At 47.6% G+C, this 22,339-nt stretch overlaps 1 protein-coding gene across 1 annotated transcript in view; it reads left to right on the top strand.

Annotated features, from left to right (window-relative positions):
* The window catches only part of KIAA1217 (KIAA1217 ortholog), a 460,197-nt gene that overhangs the window by 113,240 nt on the left and 324,618 nt on the right, over positions 1-22,339 (top strand). The gene's annotated exons all lie outside the window — the stretch shown is intronic.

Here is a 22,339-nt window from a genome sequence, read left to right as displayed (position 1 = left end):
CTGGCATCACTCTGGTATTTGTGTGTCTGTGGGCTTCTTAGCTGACCTGCTAAGGCTCCCTTTCCCTCAACTGCAACATGGAGATGATATGATACCAAACTCCTCAGGTTATTGAAAGGGATTAGTGATGTCAGCTATGAAAACATTCAACATAAGCTCTGAGACAAAGTATGCCCTCGCTAAAAAGCCATTGTTCTTACTACTAAATAGTTGACTGAAGCGGTAGAGAAATCATAGGAGGAGCCCAAAACATTTCATCTAAAAATACCTTGAGGAGTTCCCTGGTGATGCCTCGGGTTAAGGATTCATCATTGTCACTGCTGTTGCGTAGGTTTGATTCCTGGCCTGGGCACTTCCCCATGCCACAGGTGAGGCTAAATAAATAAATAACCCACTTTGAAAACATGATGCAATAATTAATTGCCTTGGTGTAAAATTCCAAAATTCCCACAATGAATATAATAATTTAAAGTATCCCCAGAGTTCCTGTCATGGCACAGGGGAAGCGAATATGGTTAGGAACCATGAAGTTGCAGGTTCGATCTCTGGCCTCACTCAATGGGTTAAGGATCCAGCCTTGCCGCAAACTGTGCTGTGGGTCGCGTCTGGCATTGCTGTTGTGGCTGTGGTGTAGGCCAGCAGCTGTAGCTCTGATTAGACCCCTAGCCTGAGAACCTCCATATGCCACGAGTGTGGCCCTAAAAAGACCAAAAAAAATAAAAATAAAAAAATAGAGTATTCCCCCCATCCACCCTTCACTTACACACTTGCACATATGCTCTTACCCAGAGACAGTAAATAGTCTAGGAAGGTTTTGCCTCCAGGTCTAGTGCTGCAGCCGTTTCTCATCCTTTTCTTCTAAAGTCAGACGTTTCCAGAAAAGCTCGGTGTGCATGGAATGCTGACCCACTTCCCTCAGGATAGAATGGGGAGCAGCCTTGGACTCCCCCAGAACTTTAGAAGTTATTAGCCTTGGAGCTTCCCATAGCAAGATTGCCCTGCTCGACAAACATACAGAGACCAAAGTTTCTCTTCCCCACAGATTTTCCCATTTCCCCGTATGTCCTGGGAAAGCCCAGCACTATCTAGGAATTCCGGAATTAGAACGAGCCACTGAGAGTGTCACACTTAAGGATAGGCAGGCTGCCCACTAGTAATTTTTTTTTTAACAACTTCCCATCCATTGGCATCTACTCCAGGTAATGCCAGCCAGGGCTCTCCAATTAGCTACCACATGAGTGGACTCTGTAAGAAACCAGTGTATAATCTCTATCAGTTAAGAGCTCTGAGGAACAGATGATTTCAGAGTAAGGAGAGGATCACAGGCACATAGGTTGATCATGTTGTCTTCTTATAAATTTATCAGACAAGACAACCTGGCACCATTGTTTTTTCCTAGCACAGTTTTACTTTGTTTAATGTGATTTAAAAACCTGCATTTTGGAGGTCCCATTGTGGCTCCGTGGAAACGAATCTGACTAGCATCCATGAAGACACAGTTTCAATCCCCGGCCTTGCTCAGTGGGTTAAGGACCTGGCCTTGCCATGAGCTATGGTGTAGGTCGCAGACATGGCTTGGATGTAGTATTGCTGTGGTTACGGCTGTAGCCAGTGGCTACAGCTCCAATTGGACCCCTAGCCTGGGAACCTCCATATGCTGCAGGTGCAGCCCTAAAAAGACCAAAAAAAAAAAAAAAAGACCTCCATTTTTACCTGATCAATTTTGTCAGGAGTAAGAAATATTTAATGCACAGAACAGAAAAATTCTACATTTGGGAGGATTATTTATGGTTTTGAAATTTCCTACAAAAGAAATCCAGATGGGGATCAAAGACCAAAGCAATGAAATAGTCACTATAACCTCATTTTCCAAAGCCATTCCCACAAGGTTAAGTGCTTATTCATGGCCCAGGCTTCTAAGAGAAGCACATTCAAAACAGATGACATGGGAATTCCCTGTGGCACAGTGGGTTAAGGATCCAGCATTGTCACTGCTGTGGTGCAGGTTTGATCCCTGGCCTGGGAACTTCTGCATGCCAGGGCTTCAGCCAAAAAAAAAAAAAAGACAGATGACATGGGGCCATGCTAGGGTCCCCCAACCAGAGCTAAAGCTCACACTCAGATGAGGACTAGCAAGATCCGGAAAGGCCAAGAGAAAAGCACAGGGGCTAATGAATTCATTCGTGTTTGTGACCAGAATTGATGTAACCATGGCTGGGATAGTGCTTCCCTCATGACCTTGGGAAGCTTCTGTTGACAATGGCTAAAAAGCTCTGGCTTCAAAACTCCCTCAGATAACATCTTCCTAGTCTCAAACCCACCTTATAGCTCTAGTGTTATGAGAATCCCATGGACTTATCTCCTTACCGAACTGAGCTTGGGTGTGCTCGCCCACTGTGCAGAAAAGCCTATTTACTGAGAGGGGACTGTGGTGAAGGCAACTACAGCATTTATCATAGTGCCCAGCCAGGAGAATGGGCAGCTGATGCTCAAAAGACCCAAACTCCTCAGTGGTTTTCAGGGAAGTGTTTTGAAAGGCAACATTAGGGGTAAGGACTGCAGGATGTGTGACTTTCTTCTGGGTGGTTCATGGTGAGGCAACAGGGTGATGCTGGGGATTTCACTCGTCTACCTTCTGGTCTCACCCAGCCTGGGGTCCAAGCACGTGTGCTCTGCAGGTAGCCACCGCCCTCCACCCGGGCCGGGGCTGTCCTTGGTTCCTCAAGAGTGTATCAAAGATACCCTTCAGATTCCTCTGCATATCCTCTTGAGGAGGAACCAGGACTCTGTTTTATCTCTGAACTCTTGCCATTGCTTTTCTCCTTCAAACTGCTTTTCCTCTGTTTCCGCATTTCCTCACTTCCCCTGTTAGTTACTCCTGTGCCTGCTCTTTGGAACTCAGGGAGGGCCTAGGAGACTAGAGCCTTTTCTACAAACAAGAAACAGGGAACATGAAGGAGATTTTGTACCTAGGGAGCCCTCACAGGGTCCTGAGGATTTCAGTTGAGAGACAATATTGGCTGCGAGGCAGCTGATCTCTGATACAAGATTACAGGCCACCGTCCAATTTAAACAGCTCCTGGGCAGTGTCCCTCCAGGATCCAAACACTGAGCCCTGTGTAGACAGGACGGTCTTGGCTGTCACACTGATAAGGATGGAGTAGGACAGTTACACAGAGTAGTTGTAGGAGTCCCAGGAGGGGACCACAGATAGAGAGGGAAACCTAGGGACCTTTGGGAGATTTCTTTAGGTTAGAAATCGCTCAGGAAAGCCATAAGGAGTTCCCCTCATGGTGCAGCGGAAACAAATCCAACTAGGAACCATGAGGTTGCGGGTTCGATTCCTGGCCTCGCTCAGTGGGCTAAGGATCCGGCGTTGCTGTGAGCTGTGGTGTAGGTCGCAGACACGGCTCGGATCTGATGTTGCTGGGGCTGTGGTGTAGGCCAGCAGCTATAGCTTCAATTGGACTCCTAGCCTGGGAACCTCCACATGCTGTGGGTGTGGCCCTAAAAAGAAAAAAGAAAGAAAGAAAGAAAACCATCAGAATGAAGCAGGCTCGCTCAGCTATAAAATCATAAATAAAAGCACTAGGTATGCCTCAGGTCATTAAGTGAAAGATGAGGCCTGCCTTCAAGTTCAGTAAGATAATGGTCCTTAGCACCTAGGACAGGAATTTAAGAGAAAGATGACATTCCAAAGTAGGGGACCCTCATTATACAGAAACCTGAGATGGTTCCACATATTTCAGCATCTGTTACCACCCTTCTGCTGATTTGAGTGAGCATCTCGACAGTCCTAGTTAGATTTCACAGGGTCAGATACTGTCTTACCAGATACGTAGGAGGAGCTAGTGACGTAAGCCTGATATCTACTTGGAGGAAGAGGAAGAGGCAGTCTTTTCCCACTCCCCCCTGTCCTTGGATTATAAAAATGCGGTCCTCCTAAACCTCCCTCTGGGCAGAGCCTCTCTGCCTGCCCACTTAACGTCTCTTACAAGCGTCCTAATCTTAATAAATCTATTTCTTATCTATCACTTTGTCTCTCACTGAATTTCTTCTGCGTGGAGGCACCTAGAACCTGAACTTCAGTCCGTCCAGACACCAGGTGAGTGATTCTAAACCGAGGGTTCAAGTCCCAATGTGGTTTCTAGCTGGGTTCGAGTCCCAGTCTGGCTTCTGGCTAGGTTCAAGTCACGAGTGTTGTCAGTTTCAACACAGCCTGCTGTCTGTCCTGCTGAGTTATAAGTCCAGTGTGAGAAACCTCTTCCTCTTCTCTTCCACCGTCAGGCTGCGTAGCACTTGTCTTCCTTTAGCCACAGGAGGGAATTCTCCAAAGGGTTGCCACCCAACCTGAACAAGAACAGGGGCTGAAATTGTCTCTCCTTGAGGATGTAAGATGCCCCTCATCCAGAGAGCTCTCTGTCAACAGTAGATGAGAAAGAAATACTCAATCCCGAACATCTGCAGAGTGAGGGCAGATCTCAGCTCTCGGAAAAGGGCATTTGTTTTGTCTGTGTTTTCTCCCTCTTCTGTGTTTGCCTCACGAAAAGAATCATCCTGTACGTGCACTTTGGTTTGTTGATTTCAAGAGAATTCTTTTAACTTGATTAGAAAAAGAGAGAGAGAATTATAACATAAAAGAAATCCCAGCAGAGGCAGCACTGCCTGGGGGTAGTTTCTGGGCTCCACAGCCCCAATGTGAGTTTGAATCCCAGCTCCTCCCCTTCTAAGGGTGTGAGCTTTATGGAGCTGAGGAATGTCTTGTTTCCTTGCAAAATAATAATTATAATACTTTCTTCCTAGGACTGGAGCGATGATTAAATATGAAAGCACATTTAAATGATTACCTCGTACTAAGGGATAGTTTGTGGTTTTAAAAATGCCCCATATAGGAGCCCTGTTGTGCCTTAGTGAATTAAGAACCCAACTAGTGTCCGGAGGATGCATGTTCAATCCTTGGCCTTGCTCAGTAGGTTAAGGATCTGGTGTTGCTGTGAGCTGTGGTGTAGGTCACAGACTCGGCTTGGATCCCAAGTTGCTGTGGCTGTGGCTATCCCTGGCAGCTGCAGCTCTGATTCAACTCCTAGCCTGGGAACTTCCATATGCCATGGGTGTGGCTGTAAAAAGACCAAAAAAAAAAAAATGCTTCTCTGAATTTTATGACAAATTGTGAGTGAGCTTTGGAGTGAATAAAATTTAGACTAGTAAATTTTGAATAAATAAATAAGTAAAGAAAAATGCCTAATATAGGAGTTCCCGTCGTGGCACAGTGGTTAACGAATCCGACTAGGAACCATGAGGTTGCGGATTCGGTCCCTGCCCTTGCTCAGTGGGTTAACGATCCGGCGTTGCCGTGAGCTGTGGTGTAGGTTGCAGACGCAGCTCGGATCCCGAGTTGCTGTGGCTCTGGCGTAGGCCGGTGGCTACAGCTCCGATTGGACCCCTAGCCTGGGAACCTCCATATGCCGCGGGAGCGGCCCAAGAAATAGCAACAACAACAACAACAACAACAAAAAGACAAAAGACAAAAAAAAAAAGAAAGAAAAATGCCTAATATAGAATACCATTCTCATCATCTAAGTTCTGGACAAATCAGAGGCAGACCAAAGAGTAAGACAAAATTAGACTAAAATAGTAGCTTGGGAGTTCCTGTGGTGGTGCAGTGGAAATGAATCTGATTAGTATCCATGAGGACTCAGGTTTGATCCCTGGCCTCACTCAGTGGGTTAAGGATCCAGCATTGCCGTGAGCTGTGGTGTAGGTTGCAATCGAGGCTCGAATCCCACATTGCTGTGGCTGTGATGTAGGCCAGCAGCTATAGCTCTAATTCGACTGCTCACCTGGGAACTTCCATGTGCCATGGGTGTGGCCCTAAAAATGTAAAATAATAAAATAAAATAAAATAAAATAAAATAAAATAAAATAAAAATAAAATAGTAGCTTTGTTCCCTGATAAAGTCCATGCTGAAGTACAGCCTGGGGCGTAGGCAGCAGTGCACTGCACCCCAGTTCTGGACATGTGTGGACCATCTCAGGCCTCCCACCTTGGGGCCCAGAGTGAGACTGAGAGGCTCTTAGATCAGGCAGGCCTGTTCCTCCCTGGGAAGTGGGGTGAGATGGTTTGGGGGAAACCCTACCTTCTGGCAAGTCAGGGAGTGGGAACAAGTGCCTCCCTGCCAAAGCCAGCCTTTATTGTGAGCAGTTAGAATTCAACCCAGGACACTGAACATTTAACCTGCATCGTTACGTAGTTGACCGGGACATGGGGGCCCTGAACCAATGCTTCAGAAGGAGTAAAGGAAGGACTGCTGTGTATTTTGCTGTTTGTTTCTATTAGAAAATCTCTAAGGAGACTGTAAATAACTTGCCAACCCTTCTCAGAGACCTTCTCTAGCAAGCCTGGCCTTTATTTTCACCCGCTGCTCAATTCCCACCCCAGCTGTCTGTGGCGCTCACGTGGGCCTCAGCACAGCCACGCTGTGTTTGCACTGATGTTATTTCTGTTCTCTCTCTGCACGCACCTCAGCGCCCTGTGCACTGTGGCGCTCTCACCCTCTCCCCAAATTTCCTGCTCCACGCAGAGCCCTGGGGGGACATTGGATGCGTATCACCTGATGAGAGCAGTTGTGATTGTTGTGGTCTGTGCATGTGGGTTGGAAAAGAATTTCCAGACTCATATGGAGGTGAAAGGAAAGCAGTTTATGGCACATGTTGCGGTGGAGAGAAAGAGTTTAAGATAAGAAACCCTGCGAGTGCAGCAGGACGACTTTCTGATGAACAGGGAGAGCCGACACCAAGCGGGGTCATGTCTGCCTTTATAGCCCAGGGAGAGGTCTCAGGACACGCCTGCTGACCTGCTGATTGGTTGGGCAAAGAGGGGTCTTAGGATACACTTGCTGGTTGGTTGGGGGCATATAAGGCCCCTATAGAGGCAGGGCAAGGCGAAGGCCCCCATACCTTTTCCAGTAGGGAGTAGAAAGAAGTAGGCCAGGTTCCTCAAGGTGGGGAGGGGGTATTAAATGAGACGGGTGGGGCGATGATGAGGGTCCGGTAATTCTTGTCTTGGCCAGAGGCTTGACGTTCCATCACCTGGAAAGGGCCTTGAAGCCCAATGGCGCGGGCTGACCTATGGACCTTTCTGGACCACACTGCCTCAGCTCTTCATATGGTTTCTACCCCTGAGTTGGTGTAGTTTCTGTTTAATTCTGTTCAACAACCACGTACTACAAACTGGAGGTCAAGGCCCTCTCCTCCCCACCCCTTCCTCTGGGGAAGGTCGCCCTGCGGGGCAGCCCCCCTGGAGCGCTCTCTCCAGGCTCCCTCCTCTTGTTCTGACCACAGCCTCCCTCTGGCACCTGCTTTGAAGCCTGTCCACCCTGGGGCAGCAACGCGGTCCCTGAATTAAGCTCTCCTCAGGTGCTCGGTGGGTGCCGTCTCTTCTTACTGCAGACCCCGCCTGTACAACGCATTAGGCAGAAGGTCCAGGAGCATTTGTCCTTGTTTAAACAGAGCCGAGCCATCCCTGCATGATGGCTCTGAGGTTGCCAGCTGCCCGGGACAAGATGCCAGGAGCACCAGGCTCTTCTGTGTGAGGCGGCTGAGTACCTGCCCTGTCTGAAGCCTCTCAGCGTGTCAGTTGTTGGGATGGGGCTAAGGGGTTTTTTCTAGGACACCCACCCAGTTACAGAAAGGTGGGTGAAGACAGAAGGGAGGGTGGGATAGGAGGGAGGCAGGGTCAGTAGGGTGCTATGTGAATGGGCTTCCAGGGAGGGGGGAATGCTGGAAAATCTGAGGAAACCAAGGTGGGTCAGGAAGTGGCAAAGTGGGGAGAACAATTGAAGATGGGAGGAAGCTAAGAGATGAAATGTTCCAGAAAGGGAACGGTAGGAGGGTTTTTGTTTTTTGTGTTTTGGTTTTTTTTTGTTGTTGTTGTTTTAATAACAAAGAACTAGGGCTTTGCTGATTATTCTAAGAATATGCAAGAGTTCCTGTTGTGGGTCAGTGGGTTAAGAACCAGACATGGTGTCTTTGAGGGTGTGGGTTTGATCCCTGGCCTCGCTCAGTGGGTTAAGGATCTGGCATTGCTGTGAGCTGTGGTGTAGGTCACAGATGTGGCTCGGATCTGACGTTGCTCTGGCTATGGTGTAGACCAGCAGCTGCAGCTCTGATTAGACCCCTAGCCTGGGTACTTCCATATACTGTAAGTGTGGCCATAAAAAGGAAAAAAAAAAATGTGAAGTTCCGTGGTTGCTCAGCGGGTTAAGGATCTGGTGTTGTCACTGCTGTGGCTTTGGTTACTGCTGTCACAGGTTTGATCCCTGGCCCAGGAACCTCTGCATGCTGTGAACATGGCCAGAAAAAAAGGGGAAAAAATGGAATATGTAATTGCATGGTTTCTATGTGGAGCTGGTCTAGACACAGAACACAAAGATGAGCACCAGACAGGATGGAGGCCCCGCCCCCCACAGGGCTGGGAAGCCAGTGCAGTGGTCCCCAGCCCTGCTGTGGCTCCCACAGAGAGGGACCTGCAGAACGATCCCTCCTGCCAGGTGATCCAGATGTGTCTCCTTCCTCCTGGCCCCCACTGAGAATCACCCATCCCATCATGCACAAACCTACCTGAAATGCAAGTGTGATGAGCTACACCGCACAGGTAAATGTGGGCAGAGGAAGAAGGAGGTGACATCTAAGCTGGACCCTACATAAGGAGTGTGACACAGGTGATAAAGTGAGCAGAGCATCCCAGACCGAGGCGGGGGTGGGGGGGGTGGCCTGAGAAAAGGCAGAAAAGTAAGGCACTGGTAGGTCCAAGAAGAACAAGCATCCTGTATCCCACACAGAGAGGGTTGCTGGATTCAATAAATACTAACAATTTGCCCTCTACCCCAAATTGGGGCAGATCTACTTTTAAACGTATTCATTGTTTATTGGAAGCACAAACTGGACTGGGCATCCTGTATGTTACCTGGCACCCCTTATGTGAGCCTCTGGCACACCGCCTGGCCACTCTCAGGAGCCCGTCCAGCCTCTTGGCTTCCAGGACGTTTGCTCAGGAAGCTGCTCAAAGCAGTGACTTTACAGAGTCCTGCCTGGTCAGCCGTGGGAAATGTTTCTGATGGTATCCTGGTTTCGTTTTTAAACCATTCTTAGCAAAAAAAAAAAAAAAAAGAAAGAAAAAGAAAAAAAGGAAGCATTGCCAGAGGTGGCTATTTCAGATAGCTCGGGGGTGAAATTGTAGTACGACTCTCGCTCTACCAGGTATTGGGGCCCATTAGTGAAGAGAAATGGGGTGGGTGCTGCATAGGAAGCATGAAAGTTTCCACCTTGCAAAGGGCACCGCTGAGGTCCAGAAGAAGGTTTTGGACTCTCTTGCCCTCTAGTGGCCAAATGCCTGAACAGGGACTTACCTGCTCTCTCTCTGCAGTGACGTAATTACGGAAGAGGTAAGAAGGTGCAGATCCTAAGCCCCAAAGCCAGCCTGAGAGGTTCCTGGACCCACAGGAGAGGCAGAGAAGGCTGTGCTTGTCTCCTGTAGCCTCTTCCTACTTCATGAAGCTCCTGGGCGTGGTTTCAGGCCCTGGGGATTGAATCTGCCCAGGGCTGCCTTTACTTTCATTCATTTATTCCACAAATATTTCCAGAGTGCCTACAATGGGTCAGGTACTGTGCAGGGTGCTGGGCATAACCTCTGACATATTTCATTGTGCTCGGAAGTTAAAGGGTTCACACGGAGTTCTAGAAATTGCACGTGAGGCAAACTGAAGACATCACTAGGCACAGGAACTTTGGAATTATGAAAAGACCTGCATGACCAATACATTTTCAGTTGAGCTTCAATTTTTCTGTCACATCCTTTTTTATAACTCATACATAGAGCGTCTTTTTGATAAATGGTCATGAGGCCTCTTGGCCGCTATTCATAACGTGGCACATCATGATCAATCAGATTGCATATAATACAAAATTAAGGCCATGTGTTGTGCCTAGAGCTGTTCCTAACTTTCTGACAACCCAAGTGGGATGTTGATATGCCACCTGAGTTTGTTCAGCTCTGTGGGGTCATTTTCCCAACTTCTGCCACCTCACATGCAATTGATCTTTTTTGTTTTTACAGCCCCGCCTGCGGCATATGAAAGTTCTCAGGCCAGGGGTTGAATCAGAGCGGCAGCTGAGGTCTACACCACAGCCAGAGCAGCATCCGAGCTACCTCTGTGACCTACGCCTCCGCTTGCAGCAATGTCAGATCCTTAACCCACTGAGCGAGGCCAGGGATTGAACCCGCATCCTCATGGAGACAACGTCAGGTCCTTAACTCGCTGAGCCAAAACAGAAACTCTGCAATTGATCTTACACCATGGCAACTTCACTTCCTAAGTGGTTCTCACATCTACCTGCTCTTTTAATCCTTCCCACCTCCTTAGTTTCTTACGTCTTTTTTCCTGAACTGTTACAATAGACTCGTTCATGTAGTCCCTTGTCCTGCTTCTCTGAAATCCATTCTCCACACTGATTTGTCTGAAACATGAATCGTGACTCTGCAGGATGAAGTTCAGGCTCTCGGTGCATAGAATGCTTGGGACCACCACCTGTCCAGCCACGTCCTCCATCCATCCATCATCCTTCCTGTGACATCCCTGCAGGTCTTGTAGGTGCCATGACTTGATTTGTGGACCTGCTAAATGAATATCCAAACATATAAATCTACTTTGGTGCTGTCTTGCTTCTGGGTTTTCTCCTTCATAAAACAAGGTTGCCCGAGGTGACCACACCTCATTCTAAGCATAGTATGCCTCTGTACGGGCTGTGTGAAGAGTGATTTTATAGAGGGGTACCGGGTTTCTCAGACTTCAGGCTTCCTGCCCGCCCCCCGCCCCCTCAGCTGTGTAGAGGCCTCTGACTAATCCTCTGTGGGTGCCTAGGGTTGTATGAATTGGATTTTGACCTCAACATTTGGAGTAAAAATGCTTTGATTGAAGTTTCCTGGTGGCTCAGCGGGTTAAGAATCTGGTATTGTCACTGCTGGTCTCATCCCTGCTGTGGCACCAGTTTGATCCCTAGCCTGGGAACTTGCACATACTTTGGTTGTAGAGGCCTAGTCTGGATTTTTTTGGAAAGGTTACTGGTGGATGGAGTCTGGAAACCCCCATCTTTCCACCTGGGGGAACAACCTCGTTCCTGGCAGGTGCTTCCCACACTAAGTGTATTCTGACTTTCCCAATCAGTCTTGAACGTGATCTCACTGGGCATGCCGCGTCCAAATCTATTCTTGGTATTTTTTTTTTATTTCTTATTTTTTTGATCTTTTGTCTTTTTAGGGCTGCACCCATGGCATATTGAGGTTCCCAGGCTTGGGGTCAAATTGGAGCTGAAGCTGCCATAATTTTTTTTTTTAATATTATTATTTTAAGGGCCACACCTGCGGCGTATGGAGGTTCCCAGGCTAGGAAGTCAACCTGGAACTGCAGCTGCTGGCCTACACCACAGCCACAGCCACACCAGAGCTGAGCCGCATCTGTGACCTACACCACAGCTCATGCCAAGGCTGGATCCTCCGTCCACTGAGCAAGGCCAGGGATCAAATTCGAAACCTCATGGATCCTAGTCGGGTTCGTTACTGCTGAGCCACAATGGGAACTCCTATTCTTGGTATTTCTATTATGTTTGGATACTGAGGTCACTGCATTTTATTATCCTTGAGCACACTACAGACATCAAAGAAAAGTGCCAAAATAAATTCCCTGCATTTAACAGAGAGGGACTAGCTATGCACATCACTGTGTGGGAATGACCTGATGAATACCAAGGGGTCTTGCAGGTCTGCCCAGCAGCGTCACTGTACCCACAAGCCTTAGTCTCCTGTCTGGATCTCTCAGGGAGCATGAGCCATGTGGGGAAGATAAAGGTTGGTTATCATAGTATGACCAAGAGTGATAAAACTGCTTGTCACAATCTATTTATTCATTGACTACACGGTCATGGCACTTGTGACTTCCAGGCACTGTTCTTCATTCAGCCTCACGACAGCCCTGTGCTGTAAGTACTAGTATTAGTTCTATTTTTATTGTTAGGAAAACGGAAGTCCCTTGCCCAGGTTAGCACAGCCAGAAAGTGATGTAGCAGAGACTCGGCTGGGACTCAGCATCTGTGCTCTCTCCACACGGGCCCTCCTACAGAAAGAGCAGCGACTAAAGGAGACTAAAACCACATGGTCCCCTCAACTCAGAGCTCAGTGAGCACCCAGGTTGGCCTCTGTGGAAAGATGAGGCCTCCAGAACTAGGCTGGGAGTTCCCTGGTGGCTCAGGGGGTTAAGGATCCAACGTTATCACTGCTATGGCTGTGATTACAACTGTGGCAGGGTTCAGTCCCTAGCCCGGGGATTTCTGCATGCCATTGGTGCAGCCAAATAGATACATAAAACCAGGCTGGGAGTTCCCGTTGTGGCACAGTGGTTAACAAATCAGACTGGGAACCATGGGGTTGCGGGTTCGATCCCTGGCTGTGCTCAGTGGGTTAAGGCTCCGGCATTGCCGTGAGCTGTGGCATGGGTTGCAGACACGGCTCAGATCCCAAGTTGCTGTGGCTGTGGTGTAGGCCAGCGGCTGCGGCTCCAATCGGACCCCTACCCTGGGAACCTCCATATGCCTCGGGAGCGGCTCAAAGAAAAACACAAAAAGACAAAGAAAAAAAAAAAAAACAGGCTGTAGCTTGTTCGTGTGGTCAGCATTGGTGCTCAAGAAAGAACCAAGAATGAAGCCACCTTCTCCTCCCTTCAACATTAGTACAACTGGGGCTGTGGATGGAAGAGCAGCTTAAGATGGAAGAGGCTCCAGCCTGAGTTACTATCTTCCTTACAGACATGAACCTGGGTTGTCTGGAAAAGCTGGAGTAGAAGAACTGAGGTATCACGTGATCATTGAGAGGGGTCTCGGAACTGATCTAGCCTACAGCCTTCATTTTACGGATGAGAAACCCCAGGGCCCAGAGAGGTTAAATAACCACTCAACCAAGATCACACAGCTCAAGAGTGAGCATGAGCTTGCCTTTGTGCAAACTGAGAACCTGGATTGAACAGCACTTTGTTAATTCCTAGTTTCCTGCCTGTTTTGTGATCTTTGGATTTTTTTTTCGTTCTCAGGCCACACTTGTTTGTTTTTGTTTTTCTTCCTGGTTAACAGAGATGCTGGTTTGATCGTCTCTGTAATTTCTGTATCAGAGTGACTCAAACTGGTGTCACGTGGATGAGCTTTAACTGGGGAGAATATTTAAACCAGGATGGGCGGGTTGTAGGGGACTTGCTCATGTGAACAAATACACGGAGAAGGCAGGAAGAGGTAACAGAGGGACATTGTCTACAACTCCCAGCAGACGCATCATGAAACGGTGCGGTATTATTGTAGTGCCTAACTAATTGCCCTGCCGCCCATCCTCCCCACCGCCCCCCACCCCCACCCTCCATTCAACACAGCCTCCTTTGTGCCAAAAGAGTCACCTCTAAAGCACAGATTTGGTCCATTCATTCCTCATTGCTCACAGATTTCAATTTAAACTCCTTATTTGAGGGAGTTCCGTCATGGCTCACTGGTTAACGAATCCAACTAGGAACGATGAGGGTATGGGTTCCATCCCTGGCCTTGCTCAGTGGGTTAAGGATCCGGCGTTGCCGTGAGCTGTGATGTAGGTCACAGACACGGCTCGGATCCCGCATTGCTGTGGCTCTGGCGTAGACTGGCGGCTATAGCTCCAATAAGACCCCTAGCCTGGGAGCCTCCGTATGCCACGGGAGCAGCCCTAGAAAAGGCAAAAAGACAAAAACAAACAAACAAACAAACAAACTCCTCATTTGAAACGCAAGGACTCTCAAAATGGCCCTTCCCTATTTTGTCAATCTTCTGCCAATCCCCAGCCCATAATCAATTTTTATTTCTTTTTATTTTTTTAAATTAAAAAAAATTGAAGTATGGCTGAGCTACAATGTTATATTAGTTTCAGGTGGACGACATAGAGATTTGATATTTTTAGAGATTATACTCCATTTAAAATGATTATAAAATATTGGCTCTATTCCCTGTGCTGTGCATTCCATCCTGTGCTACATCTTATTTTTTTATGTCTAGTAGTTTGTACCTCCTGATCCCCTTTCACTCTCTCTGCTCCCCCCTCCCCTGATTCCGTCCTCCCCACTGGTAACCACTAGTTTGTTCTCTATATCTACGGGTCTGTTTCTGTTTTATTATAGTCATTTGTTTTATTTTTTAGATTCCACATATAAATGAAGACATACAATGTTTGTCTTTCTCTATCTGACTTCCTTGACTGAGAATAACACCCTCCAGCTCCATCCATGTTCTTGCAAATTGCAAAATTTCACTCTTTTTTATAGCTGAGTAACATTCCATTGTGTAGATGTCATATCTTCTTTATCTATTCATCTGCTGATGGACACTTAGGTTGATTCCATATCTTGGCTATTGCATATAGCACTGTTCTGAACATTGGGGTGCATGTATTTTTTCAAATTATTGTTTTTGTTTTCTTTGGATAAATATCCAGAAGTGGAATTGCTAGATTGTTCTAAATTTAGTTCTTTTGAAATGGCCATACTGTTTTCCATGGCGGTTTCAACTGGCATACCCACGAACCGTGCATGAGGGTTCCCTTTTCTCCACATCCTCAACAAATATTCATTATTTGTTGTCTCTTTGACAATCGCCCTTCTGACAGATGTGAGATAATATCTCATCGTGGTGTTGGTTTGCATTTCCCTGATGCAATGTGATGTTGAGCATTTCTTCATGTACCTGTTGGCCATCCAGAAACATCTCTTTGAAAAAAAAGGTCTAGTCAGGTCTTCTGCCCACCATTAATTTTTTATTTTTTGCCATTATCTGCCACCATGCCCTACTCCCCACGCTCCCCAACACAAATGCCACACTCACACTCTCAAGGCATTGGCTAGTGCCCTTGAGTTCCCTGTGTTGAAATGTTCTTTCCCCAGAGATTCACCTGGTGAAATTTTCTTCATTCTTTGGGACCACATGGCACCTTTTCTCCCAAGCCTTTCCTATTTTTTTTTTTTTTTTGGTCTTTTTGTTGCCGCATCTGAGGCATATGGAGGTTCCCAGGCTAGAGGTCAAATCAGAGCTGTAGCTGCTGGCCTATGCCACAGCCATAACAATGCAAGATCTGAGTTGCATCTTCGACCTACACCGCAGCTCACGGCAACACCAAGGATTGAACCTGCATTCTCATGGATACTAGTTAGATTCATTTCCATTGCACCACAGCAAGAACTCCCTCTCTCTCTTTCTTTTCCATGGCTTTTGCCTACTAAAGTCTCTGTGGGTCTCAGCTTTTGCTCGCCATGTTGCCTGCTTCTGGAGTGACCAACTCAACCCAGTTTCCCTGAAATGGCCAGGTTTTAAGCCCAGAATTTCTGTATACTGGGAACACCAGAAATCCCGAGCAAACCATCTATTTTCTTTCTTTCTTCTTTTTGACTGCCCTGTGGCATATGGAGTTCCTAGGCCAGGGATCAACTCCAAGCCACAGTTGCAACCTAAGCCACAGCTATTGGAAGGCCAGAACCTAACCCACTGTTCTGGGCCGGGGATGGAGCCCTGCATCCCAGAGCTCCAGAGATGCAGCCCATCTCATTGCAGCACAGAGGGAACTTCCATCTCTTTTCTGTGTGGCTTCTTTTCAAATTCTGTAAGAGAGAAGAGGGAAGACCTGACTGGATCTCTGAGCCCCTCCCCAGCCCAGGGCTCCCAAACTCTCCCCAAGCTCTCCCACCAGGCTCTCCCTTCAGGATGCTAATCTCACTGACGGGACCAAGGGCGGGCTTGGGGGTGGCATAGACAAGCCTCCCCAGTGCCTTTCTCAGGAGGGGCTTGTGAGCTGGGCAAGCCTGGACATATTATCAATTGTGCTCTGGTCCCCTTTTCACTTGGTCCACCAGCTTATCATTAATTAGAGTCCTGGGGTTCTTCCGCACATTGGGTGCAATTGTGTCCCATGGAGACGTGTATGTGGGGGGGGGGGGAGCTGATAGGAACTACCTGTTATCACTTCATCCTTTTTACTGTTTTGAAATTACTCATGTTACCCAGATTGGACTCCTAATATAGTGTTAAGGAAACCCTGGCCCAACTTCTAATTATATTTGCTCCCCCACAACCTCGTCCACCCCAGAGAATGTAAAGTTTACCAAAGGGAGTGTTTCAATAGCACAAGAGCCTAATCTGGCATAATGTAAGTTCTAGTAGCACATGGGGATGAAGACAGAAATTCACCACAGCTGTAAAGAGAGACACTGAGCCAAGGGGAGGCGGGGGGTGTCAGTAAATGCCAGGGGTCTTCCTCTTCCTCCTCAATTTCAGCATGGCCCCCACCCACATGGTCCCAGAAATTAAGTCCTTCATAACTAAAACTGTTTTTCTCAGGTGCAAGAAACACTTCTCCCCTCCTCTTAAATTCTGGGGGCTAGGGTGGGAGAGAGACAAATAAAATTGCTGTAAAAATACTTAAGTTTGGAAGCACACATTTGGCTTTCAGGAATTGACTGTAAAACTGGAGATGCAGAAGCTGGAGAGCCAGGGGTGGGGGTCGGGGTACTGCAGCATCTTGCACCTTGGGAGCACCTTGTACCCTCCAGCTCTCCTAGTGCTACATGGCAAGTTTGGGGTGAACGCGCCCAGATCTGGGCCATCTCCATGTCATTGTGTGCACCTGTCAGTGCCCCCCCACCCCCGAAGAGCTAGGCATTTGCACACACCCTTCCATTTTCTGCTGTGTGTGGCTCTCTTACAAATAAATTTTGTGGCTGTTACTCAACCTAAGCTAAGAACTGATAAAAAAAAGTGAAAAAACAAATCCAGATGCATTATTGGAACAGTGTCCAGTTCAGTGTTTACTTAGCTTTGAAGCATAGAGAGGACATCAATTTCGTTTCACATCAGTTGCCCCGCCCTGGTAGGGAAGGTGAGGAGCTCCATTCCAGGTGCAGGTAGAGGAGAGCAGAGGCTCACGGAACAGAGCAGTAAAGACCTGCGTAGGACCCCCAAGAGGCGTGCTCTAGACCTGGCTTTCTCTGTAACAAGACCACCTCTAGGGCCGGGCTCTCAGAGTCCCCAGGCCCCATCCCCGGACTGCACAGGTGGGCCTTCCTGGCCACGCCTCCCCCCAGCTCACCTCACAGCCTCTTTCCTCTACTGACCAGATTATGTCCAGTCCTCTCCAGGATCTCAGACGGCTGGTCCCAGCCTCACCTCCTCAGCGAAGCCCTGCCCAGCGGGGATTCCACAGCGGCACAGACTCGGCACAGGGGCTGGCACACAGCACACACCGGGTCTCAGGGAGCACAGAGGACACGTCATGCCTGATGCCACATGGGCTGTATAGCAGTGCCTCTGAATAATCCCAGACCCAATTCTGTGGTTGAGAGGGGAGTGATTTTAGAAACGAGGTATACCTCTCCCCCATTTTCCAACCCTGACTCAATTCTTGATTTTAGTACAGCAAAAGGAATTAAAATAACTGAGGAGTCCCCTAGGGCAGCTGTGAGAAAAGAGGATAAAAGATCGTAAGTATTCAGCAAGTGTAAAAGAGCGAGGCTGACCCCGGATGCAGGAGAGGCGAGCCTGGCACTAAGGCTCCAGACCCCCGCGTGCGCATCTGCTGAACGGGGGAGAGCAGTGGGGAGAAGTGAACCGCAGGATCCCCCTAATTCCTATTCCTCCGCCCCCTCTTCCCCCCCCCCCGCCCCGGACAGCTCAGAAATAGGCCAGAAAGTCCCTTTCCAGGGAGGCCTCACCAAATACTGCATATTGAAAGGGTTCATAATGGCACCCCTGGGTAAAGCGAGGGAGTGAGCAGGGCGCTTAATCTGTACAAGTCCTCTCGTCCCCCTGGAGTCCACCCTGGGCTGTAGGACCTCTGTGGAGTATGTCAGCGTTTAGTTCACTCCGGGAGAAAAGGCTGATCATATACAAGTTGCAATTTTCACTTCAAAGTTGCCACCTGGGATCCAGACTTAGTCTGCGGTGACGGGGCTCTGGTTCCCCCGCCCCCAACGCACACATGGCAGCTTAGCTACAGTGATTTGCAGACAACGTCCTTTCTCTCCCGTACCTACCAACTTAAAAGAGATAAAAGAAACCCCAATAAAAATGAACATCAGTGGATTCTCTTGCAAAGAAAACCAATCTGCTTAAAGCATTAACACATTGGGTGGAAGTGTGGCTTGTATTTATAACCACATGAGGAATTTGTATGATGTAGGAGAGGAAAGTTCCAGACATCAGACTAGAGAGATGGGGTGGGGGCGGGGTTCTTGGCCACCTCACTTCTCCTTGGCCAGCAGGGTCTCCTTGGAGCAACTGGGATTTTAAGAATTGCAAGGAAGGAGTTCCTGTCGTGGCGCAGTGGTTAACGAATCCGACTAAAAACCATGAGGTTGAGGGTTCGGTCCCTGGCCTTGCTCAGTGGGTTAAAGAATCTGGCGTTGCCGTGAGCTGTGATGTAGGTTGCAGACGCGGCTCGGATCCCACGTTGCTGTGGCTCTGTGTAGGCTGGTGGCTACAGCTCCGATTGGACCCCTAGCCTGGGAACCTCCATATGCCGCAGGAATGGCCCAAGAAATGGCAAAAAGACCAAAAAAAAAAAAAAAGAATTGCAAGGAAATTGGTTATTCTCTGGAGGATAAATGGTTACCTGGTCCCATCTGAGATCTCTGCCCTAAACACAGAAAGGACAGTTCTGCTTTGATGGATGAATCAGACAGAACATCGTATTGTGGCATTTGTGTTTCCTGCTGTGAAAATTATCAGTGGGGCTTGGAATACAGGGCTGGTGAGGTTCACACCTCTAATTAATTAGTGCATAAATTTCTCTTGTGTCTGGAAACTCAAGCCGCATGATTTTGTTTGTTCTGCGTTTGGAAACTGGAGTACTAGGGCTTATCTCTGCTTACACGTAGGTGACCATCTGTGCTGTTTGCCACGGACAGTCGTAGTCTCTGCATCTTGTCCTGTTGTCATTATTAATGGTGTCTCCTTTCCCTATCACAAGTGTTCTGGTTTATATTTAAGTAGAAGGTCACCCTAGCCAGCTGACACACTGCTGGCAACAGTAGGATTGAAGATCCTACATTTCATTCACCAGATCATCCATTTAAGCAAATGTTTTCCCAGTTGTCAAAAGTCCTTTATTTCTGAGTGACACACAGCAGTGTGTCCTTTAAAGAAGGAAACGGGGGACACATCAAACATGAGGTCTCTAGTTGAAATAGTTCTCATTTGCTTTTCACTTTGTTTTACTTTCAGAGTTATCGATGCCTCGGAAAATTACATTTTAGGACTTCAGCCAGCATTCATTATGTCTTTTGTATTCAAATGTCATACCATTGTAAGTTATCGTGTTCTTAATAGGGATAAACTTTAAAAAATTGAAGCACAGCACAATTCCACGAATGCTGGATTCTAGCGATGATTTCTCTCGGAAAAAAACTTATACAAAAGAAATTGACATGCTTTCGTCAGCCCTGTAATTAAATACGCCTGCCAAGAAGTCAGACGTGGTAGTTTATGATTTTTGTGACTAATGCCCATCACGGCGGATGCCTGTTGAAGTTGCGTTATCACAACCAATAATGGCCCGTTTCTGTAATAAGTCCGTTCTGACTGCAAAATCACTGTTTGTCCTTACAGCACACTTTTATCTCATCAATTGTCTTTCCTTTTAAATGACACTTTTCTGTGCGTTAGCTCATTTCAAGTCATGAATTGCCAACATATGGCACCATTAACCGAAAAATCATCTTGCACCTTTCCTGGTTAACAGAAGTGGAGTCGAAAATCTAGCCCGCTGGTATCTTCCTGTTACTCTCTATGTGACTGCAGGAAAATCACATTTCAAGTTCTTCCCTTTTGCCTTCTGCTTTTCACAGCAAATTTGAAAGTCTGGCAGTAGGCAGCTTGGTTGGTGATTGCAGTTTTTTAACCCAGAAATTAAATTAAACCAAAAAGCATCATGTACTTCTGGTTCAAATAACCTTTCTTCCAGAAAGAACATCTCCACAGTAACAGCAATGACAATAACAGTATTTTTCATGAAGCTCTGAATTACTAAGCTATAACAGATTGTAGAATAGCGTTACTGTTTTCCAGAGACCGACCCTTCTCAGAAACTGACAATCAGCGAAAAGTTTCTTAGTCCGGGCTGTGTGCTTTGGGAAGAGAGATGTATAGAATAGTCAGTGCCATGGCATTAGAACAGTCTCAAACTGTGTTCATTCCCAGCTCTCCAGGAGGAGGACCAAAGGGACCAGTAACTAGTACAAGAGCAGCTTTTCTTCAGAGACTGGTCAGAAAGTTGGACTGTTCAAGAGACTGTGTTTTACTGTAAGTGTATATGTAGATTTCATGGTCCTTAATGATTTATGGTAATTATCTTGACTGCTAATGCCCTTTTCTTTTGTGCCTTCCCCAAAGAGTTTTGCTTTGAGGAATGTCTACAGAGACAGCAGTCTGCTTTGCCTGTCCAGGGCCGAGAAGTTTCGAGCAGCTGAGACATGGGGTACACATCGGGGGCTCCTTGGGCTGCCTGGAAACGAAGCAGAGTCCAGGATGGGTGGGCGAGCTGCCCCCATTTTGCTTATCAGGGAATCAACAAGAGCGCTAATCTGCTGTCACACTTTTCCTCCCCAACCCCACCCTGCCCCAACTGGGCAAGCATAATCTGCATCTGAAAATGGATCTTTTCTGCCTGGGCTGAGCCTGCCGGGAAGGGCCCCAGGTAGGGCAGGGTGCTGCTGGGTCTTGAGGATTGCCCTCACTCGCTCCTTCGTCCTGGGGTTTTGGCCTCTGTGCAGTGTCAGGCGACAGGTAGAAACTGCCAGGAGCAGGCTCTTCACCTGCCAGGTCAAGTCGGGTTGGTCAAGTCAGAGCCCAAAGCCCATCTGGTTTAGGCAGATCTGGCACTGCAACGTTGCTCTATCTCTGTCTGTACCCTGCCCCTATCCTTTCTGGCGTTAATAACGTAAAGACCAGTACAAAGCAGTTATACACGGATCCAGATAATCTGGACCTGGGGGCTTGAACACAGACCACTCCTTCAGGAACACTATGTACCTGAGCAAAGAGGTTAAAAGGAGATTCCTCTGGCCTTGGCCGCAGGCCACCAGTGCAGAAACTGTGCAAGATTAGTGGCTCCTTAAAGCAAGATTACCACACCATCCTGTTGCAAAGTCGTGGAGTCCTTGAGTTGTCTGCCCCGTCAAGGCCACTGCCTGCCTTCGGCTGCCAGCCTTGGCTTTCACCTTCTGGGAGATCCACCCACCCGATTTTCTGGGGTTTCAAGAAAAATCCTTTTAGGAGTTGAGGGGTCTGTTCTTTGCTTCCTGATGTGAGCTGAGCTCACTTCCTGGCGTGATTACTTTCCATTGTCCCTTACGAGACTTCCGAATCATTTTGGTCCTAAATGGCCAAAATATGTCCCTCCCACTGCCAAAACACACAGGTGACTCGAGGTCGGAATCTGGAGAAGAGGCCAGCCATTGTTCTGCACACATTCTTCATCTAAATTAATCTAAAACCTTGCCCGAATGGCCTGTGAACTGGGTCAAGTTATGGTCAGCAGGCTAACCATTGTCCTTGTCTCCTCGCAGATGCTGGGGTGCCTACAGATGAACATATCATGCTCTTCCGACCACAGAGCATGTTACCTGTCCATATCTGAAATAACAGCACCAATGCTCGGATTATAGACCCCTCCTTTTTTTTTGTGGACACTGAGCCTCCTATGTTCACTTTCTGGGAAATTTGCCAGGGTTTCAAGGACGGAGTAAAGAACAAAATAAATATTTGTAGGTAGTTTAAAAGGAGAGTGAGTACGGTAGATGTAATGGCCCATCAGAAGAAAAGCATTTTAATTGCCTTTCAGATATTTTAAAGTCATTAACTGGATGAGAGCTTCAAAAGGTTGCTTTTTCTCGTTTACTTTTCAGATTTGTGATCAACGTGTGTGTTGGGGGAGGGGGAAGAGTCGAGAGCATGTAGGCAGCTGAGCACAAACTTAGAAGTCCAGCCGAAGAGATTGAAATTGACTGTGAAAAATCAGCTGCCTCCGTGTGTGTTAATCAAGCTCTAAACAGTTGCTGCGCAAAGAGTTTACTTAAGTACAAAGCAGCATATACCCTTTCTTTCTCATTGTTCTTTTTCAAAGAGATTTCGCTGAAATTTGGGACGTTCTGCAGTTGGCTGTTTATTTCTCTGTCTCCCAGCCTATTGGGGAGGCTGATTCTGTGTCTGAGATTAGAGGCCAGAGAACCGGCTTCCAGCA

The sequence above is a fragment of the Phacochoerus africanus genome, chromosome 12 (genome assembly GCF_016906955.1).
Source record: "Phacochoerus africanus isolate WHEZ1 chromosome 12, ROS_Pafr_v1, whole genome shotgun sequence".
Lineage (NCBI taxonomy): Eukaryota > Metazoa > Chordata > Mammalia > Artiodactyla > Suidae > Phacochoerus > Phacochoerus africanus.
The sequence above is the reverse complement of the archived record's forward strand: the minus strand, read 5'-3'. Positions and strand labels throughout refer to the sequence as shown.